A 6030-nucleotide genomic window follows, 5' to 3' on the forward strand; every position below is an offset into this window, starting at 1 on the left:
CAGCAATACTTCCAGCAGCGCCTTGCTTTCTCCCCCAGCCTGTGACTCCAAGTGCATGTTGGCATCAGTTTGTAGTGTGTGCACTGTGCAAATATCAACTCAGCCACTGGTGATTCCTTGTTGCAGCCCTCTGGCCCTTTCCTCACTCGTGAGAGACACGGCTCATCAAACCCACACCATAAGGCGTTCAGTTCCTAAGTTCTCATGTTGATCATTTATTTCCCAAGACTAAACTTTTTTTGTGGGTGTGGTGAGACAGTTGAAGCACGTGCTCCCATGGGCAGATGATTATTTATTTAGAGTCAGGGATACCGTATTTATTGCAAGTGAGATTTTTATTTTATTCTCCCAGTGTGGAAATCTCCTAATTCTCGATGGAGGACACGTAGAAGGAAACAAAGAGTCGCTAGGAACTCTGCAGTGCTGGAGTGCAGGCAGTGCTCTGTCTGTCCTTAGAAAGTCCCATTTTTTTACTTTATACTATTTGACAGTCTCTCAGCTTACAGTGTAATAGGGGAAAAGTGGTTCTGTGACGTTGTGGGTTTGCCCATGACAAACAGGATACAGAATGTGCATGGAAACCAAAAGGCATCCTGGGGACAGCCGGAATACCAAAACACCTTGAATCAGACACTGAGGGAAGACCTTCCAAAAAGCACTTGTATTTTCTTTTTACCATATCATCTAAAGCTGTAGGTGGTGCTCTGGCTCTAACAAACTTGGTGGCCCTTTAAAATTGCCTTTGAACTGTTGCTTACTGATTGCTATGATTTGTAACAGCCATTTGTTTGTGTGTTTTTCCTGTTGCAAGATTTCTTTTTAGAAAGGGACGAACATGGCCTGGACAAAAAATAGAATTTTAACTTCCTGATGATAAGAGATTAGCAGAAATCACATTGAAATATTGTGGCTTATGGTTTAATATGGCATAAACTAGCCATTTGCTCTATCTATTTATACTGTGTTTGTCCCTGTGGTAAGTGAGCACCTATACAATGCAATCCTGGTGCTGTTCTGAATAACTTCACGCTTGTCTGTCTGTACATATGTACAGAAAGGTTAACTGGGTCTTCAGAATGGCCAGACTTTTAAATTGTACTTGATTATGAGGTACTGGGTGTACGGGGTGCTCATATCATATGTAATTGGAATCGTAGGATCATAATAGATATAGAAAAGTCCCATTACATGATGGAATCCATCCCCTGCTCGGGAAGATGACTGTCCCCCAAATCAATTTCATCATGTCTTATAAGATGCGGAATTTGCACTGTGCCCTCAGTTGAGATGCTCAGAAGAACTAGGTTTCAGAGTAGCAGCCGTGTTAGTCTGTATTCGCAAAAAGAAAAGGAGTACCTGTGACACCTTAGAGACTAACCAATTTATTTGAGGATAAGCTTTTGTGAGCTACAGCTCACTTCATCGGATGCATTCAGTGGTTCTCTTTCTGGCTCTACACTGACCTGCAATGAGACTGTGGATAGGTCTCTGCCTCTGCTCCCACGCCATTAGTCTGCTGTAGGTCTTTAGACTGTAAATTCATCAGGACAGGGACTGTCTTTTACTGGGTGTCCATACAGTCCCTATTGCAGTGGGACTCTGGTCTCAAGTGGGGCCTCTAGGCAGCTCACAGGAAATTAATAACAATGTAGTAAGATATTAACTGTCTCCATATACTGGTTGTGTGTGTGTGTATTAGGTTTGCTAGAATTGTATTAATATATTGATAAAGATAAAATCAATTAGTAGAACTCCTTCATTTCTAAAATATAAATTATTTCCCCACTGACTATATATATATATATATATATATATATATATATATATATATATATATTAATTGAGTAGGAAGATCATTTGTAAAGTTTTTAAAAATGGTTTTTTTTGGCGCAGTTATTGAGGCATAACTCCTTTCTAGTGACTGTGGAATGAACGACAGAAAGAAATGTTTAAAGAAACTTTCACACTGCAGCAACTTTGAAAGGAATGGCAGCAGTTTCAAAGCCACTACCTAAATTACACAATCAGTCATTTTCTGGGAGCCTATTGCACATATCTGTGTGCAGGTAAGAGATGTTTCCATCCCGGCTCTACTTGTGTTGTGTACGTAGCTGTGTAACAGTTATGGTTTTGATTTCTGTGTTGTGCATCTTTGCATTTCTTGGGGCCTGATTTTCTGTTGCCCTGGATCTTGTGCAGTCATTTACACTGGTGCCAAGTGGGTGTAAATTGCTTCCACATCAGAATGGTAGTATTTTATATCCACTCTGCAGTCACTTTCTGCCACTGTAAATGAATATGCAATGTGCAGCGCAACAGAGAATCAGGCCCCTAGAATCTGGAGACAGCTGTTACTTTGGGACCTCTACTGAGGTTCTTCCCCTTTAAACCACTGAAGATCAAAAATCGTGTGTGTGCGTATAATCTGTCTTTCTAATCATTCACTTAGCTGTAACTGGCAGTCTGGAAAACGACACAGTTCCAAGTCTAATGTGATTGACTGTCCCCCGTTCCCACTCTGCCCCTTCCTATGAAAGTCCCTCTGTCTATGACCAAATACCAGGACAGGAAATCAATTTTTGTAACATGTGGTGTTGTATGCCTATCAGTTCTGTGCTGAACAGCCAATCCTACAGAGGGGAGAAATATTGCTCTAGGTACCTCATGTCAGCATACAGTGAATGCCTCGTCTGTATCCATTTAAATTTAAGACTTCAGCAACCTGGAGCAGATTTTCTCAAGGTTGCCCATAGCAAGAACTGTACTTCTGGGAGCCTGTAGGTCTCTGCAATGACTTGTCTGTTAAAAGGGTTGATTTAAGTGGACAACTTTACCAGCGTGTGCACAGGGGATTACTGGAAAGCAGTGTGTGGCTCTATCACTGACACTGTGATCTTGGACACGTCTGGTGATAGAGGAACTAAGCCTGTAAAATAGGAATAAAAAGGGGATATTGATCTCCCTCTCAGAGGTGTTGTGGGGCTTTAATTGGTGTTAGTAAAGTGTTTTGCTGGTGGTAAATGCAATATAATAAATGTACTGAATGTTACTAACATTATTGTCATTGCATTATACTGCCTAGGAAACATCATGTCTTTTAAAGGGACTCCGTCAAATTAGTACAGGCCCCAAATGAAAGTTTAGTCATGTGTATATAGTATTTTCGTGACATGAAAAAAAATAACCACCCATCTCCATGAAAACAAGATTATTTGAGTTAAACCTTCCCCTGTGTGCTGGTAACCACTGGAGTTAGTGAATACGGACTTCTGCCACGTAACAGGGCCCTGATTCAACAAGGTACTTAAGCACATTCCTAACTTTAAGCATTTGAGTAGAAAATAGGTGCATGCTTCAGTTAGGTGTGTAAGTACCTTGCTGAAGGGGGGGCCTCACTTTGTAACCCTGGTCCAGCTCATATAACTGGATACAGGAAATAAAAGAAAAGTTCAGCCTCTCACCAGCACGTCTCTTACACCCTGCTGTGTTGGAAACACAAGACCATTAAATGTGAGGGGGAGTGAACAAAACCGAATAGAAGCAACAGTGAAACTGAGCAGTCTAGTATCACTGCCCAAGATGAGTGGGATTGCTGAGATCAGATTTACTCATGCCAGTCATCCCACTGACGTCAGTGGGCTTACCTGTGTGTATAAGGACTGCTCCTGAGAGTTTGCCAGCTTGGCCTCCTAGCTAACGCTCACTTCATGGAGCCATAAGGTACTGCACATGGAAGGAAGCATTGGTTCCTCAATTTGTTTTGATGACACATTTCAGCTTTCAACATTTGTTTTAAACTAGTGACGGATTTTTTAAAGAAGTTGCTACATTGCCTGGCAATTGGGTAATGTGTGTTGTGTGCCAAGCGAAGCATCCGGCTAGACTAGGGTGAGACTCAGCTCTCTAATGAGGCTCTAGCCCCCTATCTTTTGATTCCTCATCCCTTTAAGATCCTTTGACAAGGGGGTGGGGCTAACTCATGGAGAACAGGGGTTTAAAAAGCCAGCTCCTAATCAACCAGAGGAGCTAGCATCCAGGGGAGTTTTGCAAGGGAGTTTAGAGAGGGAGCTTGAGAGCCAGATATCCCTAGCAAACATATTCTAAACTTAGGCCAATAACCATCTCCCCAAAACCCCCACAAAGGACAGACACACACACACAACTCCCGCCCCCACCCCGCAAAAGTGAAAACATAATGCAGGCAGAAGTCCAGCAGCAGAGTGGGAGCTAATCCAGTTTATTGCACTGAATGTAGCATGTACGATTACCTGCCCTGAGGGCAGGTGGCATATGTGTACATTCAGTGCAAGCAACTCATGGCCCTCAGAGATTGCATATGGGCTCTTGAGACCAGAGTGGGTCTATTATAGGAGCTAAGGGAGATGGAGAGGTACATGGACAAGATTTTCAGGGACACACTAGAGCAGTTCCACCCCAGTCTGCTAGCCTCTGTGCTGTTCAGGAGGTGGAAGTCTCAGGGATGGAGAACATCAAGCTGGAGTGAAGGGAAACAATCCCATAGCTGGGACCCTCCATCCAGATGATGTCATGGTATCCTCTCACACTGAGGATATCGGGACCCCAATTATTAGGAACCCCCAGGTAATAGTAATGGATCAATTATTAGAAAGATAATTGGGTTTGTGGTGACTGGGAGAACCACATGGTGAATTTTCTGCTGGGTGTGAAGGTTGAGAACCTCTTGAGACATCTAGATAGACTTATGTGCTGTGCAGGGTGGGATAGGAGGGAGGATGGTGGTCATGGTAAATGTAGGTACCAATTACATTGGGAAAAGTAGGAGAAAGGTTCTGGAGACCAAATTTAGGCTGCTACATAAGAGATTAAAGTCCAGGACCTCCATGGTAGCATTCTCTGAAATGCTTCCAGTTCCACGTGCAGGCCAGTTAGACAGGCAGAACTGCAGTGTCTCAATGCGTGAATGAGACAATGGTGTTTGGAGGAGGGATTTAGTTTATTAGGAGCTCAGGAACCTTTTGGGAAAGGAGGAGCCTATGCAGAAAAGAGGAGCTCCACCTAAACCAAAACAGAACCAGATTGCTAGCATGTAAAATTAATAAGGTTGTAGAGGAGTTTTTAAACTAAAGTCTGGGAAAGCCAACGGGTTTGGACAGACATCCCTTAGGAGAGGATTTATTAAAGGGGATACTCTATCAACTTCTGTCCTCTCCTCTGTACTATGATATAAAGTACAGGAGAAGAGAAATAGTCAAATGAAAAAGAGTCCCATTCAGTGACATCCCACATGAAGGCAGACAACTAAATACTGACTATTTTTATAAGTGCTTGTATACAAATGCAAGCACTCTAAATACTGAGATGGGTCAACTTGAGTGCCTGGTATTAAATGAGGATATTGATATAATAGGCGTCATACCCCTTGGTATTTCAAGACCCTGAGTTCCATTTCAGGGCAAACTGTTCAATAACAGGGAAGTTAACCTAGTACCAGCTGTGACTCTAACTCCTTAGAAACACCAGCTATCTGCACTGTTTATGAACTTATGAGCTTATGAACTCCCTAGGCTTTGGCCAGCCTGAATATAGATTTTAAACAATCCCCTTGAAAGCCCCAGTCCCTCTTGACACCAAGTAAGTGGATACCTGTTATAGTAGGCCTTTTACACTGTAATATCAAGGAAATGCCAAGTTCCTGTTTTCAAAGGACCGGACATATGCCATAGGTCAGTTCCTCCTTTGATCTTCCTCCTTTATACAATTATGTAATTCTCAGTCTGATCCTGTAATAAACGTATTTAGGCGTTCTTAATTAAATGAAAACGAAGCAAGAAATGTTTGCACAATTCTAAGAATACTAAAGACAGACAGACAAAGACGAACTTAGGTTACTATCTTATCAAACTTCTGTTCAAAGTAACAAAGTCTTATACAGTCAACTTCGGAGATTTATCCCAGCTGTGGCAGCTAGGGGTCCTGTACCTGGCAGACAAAGCCCTTGCCTCTTTGGAGCCAATCTGATAAAAAGAACCCTGTTTTCTTCCACTAGGC

Source organism: Lepidochelys olivacea (genome assembly GCF_965140295.1).
Source record: "Lepidochelys olivacea isolate rLepOli2 genome assembly, chromosome: 1".
NCBI lineage: Eukaryota > Metazoa > Chordata > Testudines > Cheloniidae > Lepidochelys > Lepidochelys olivacea.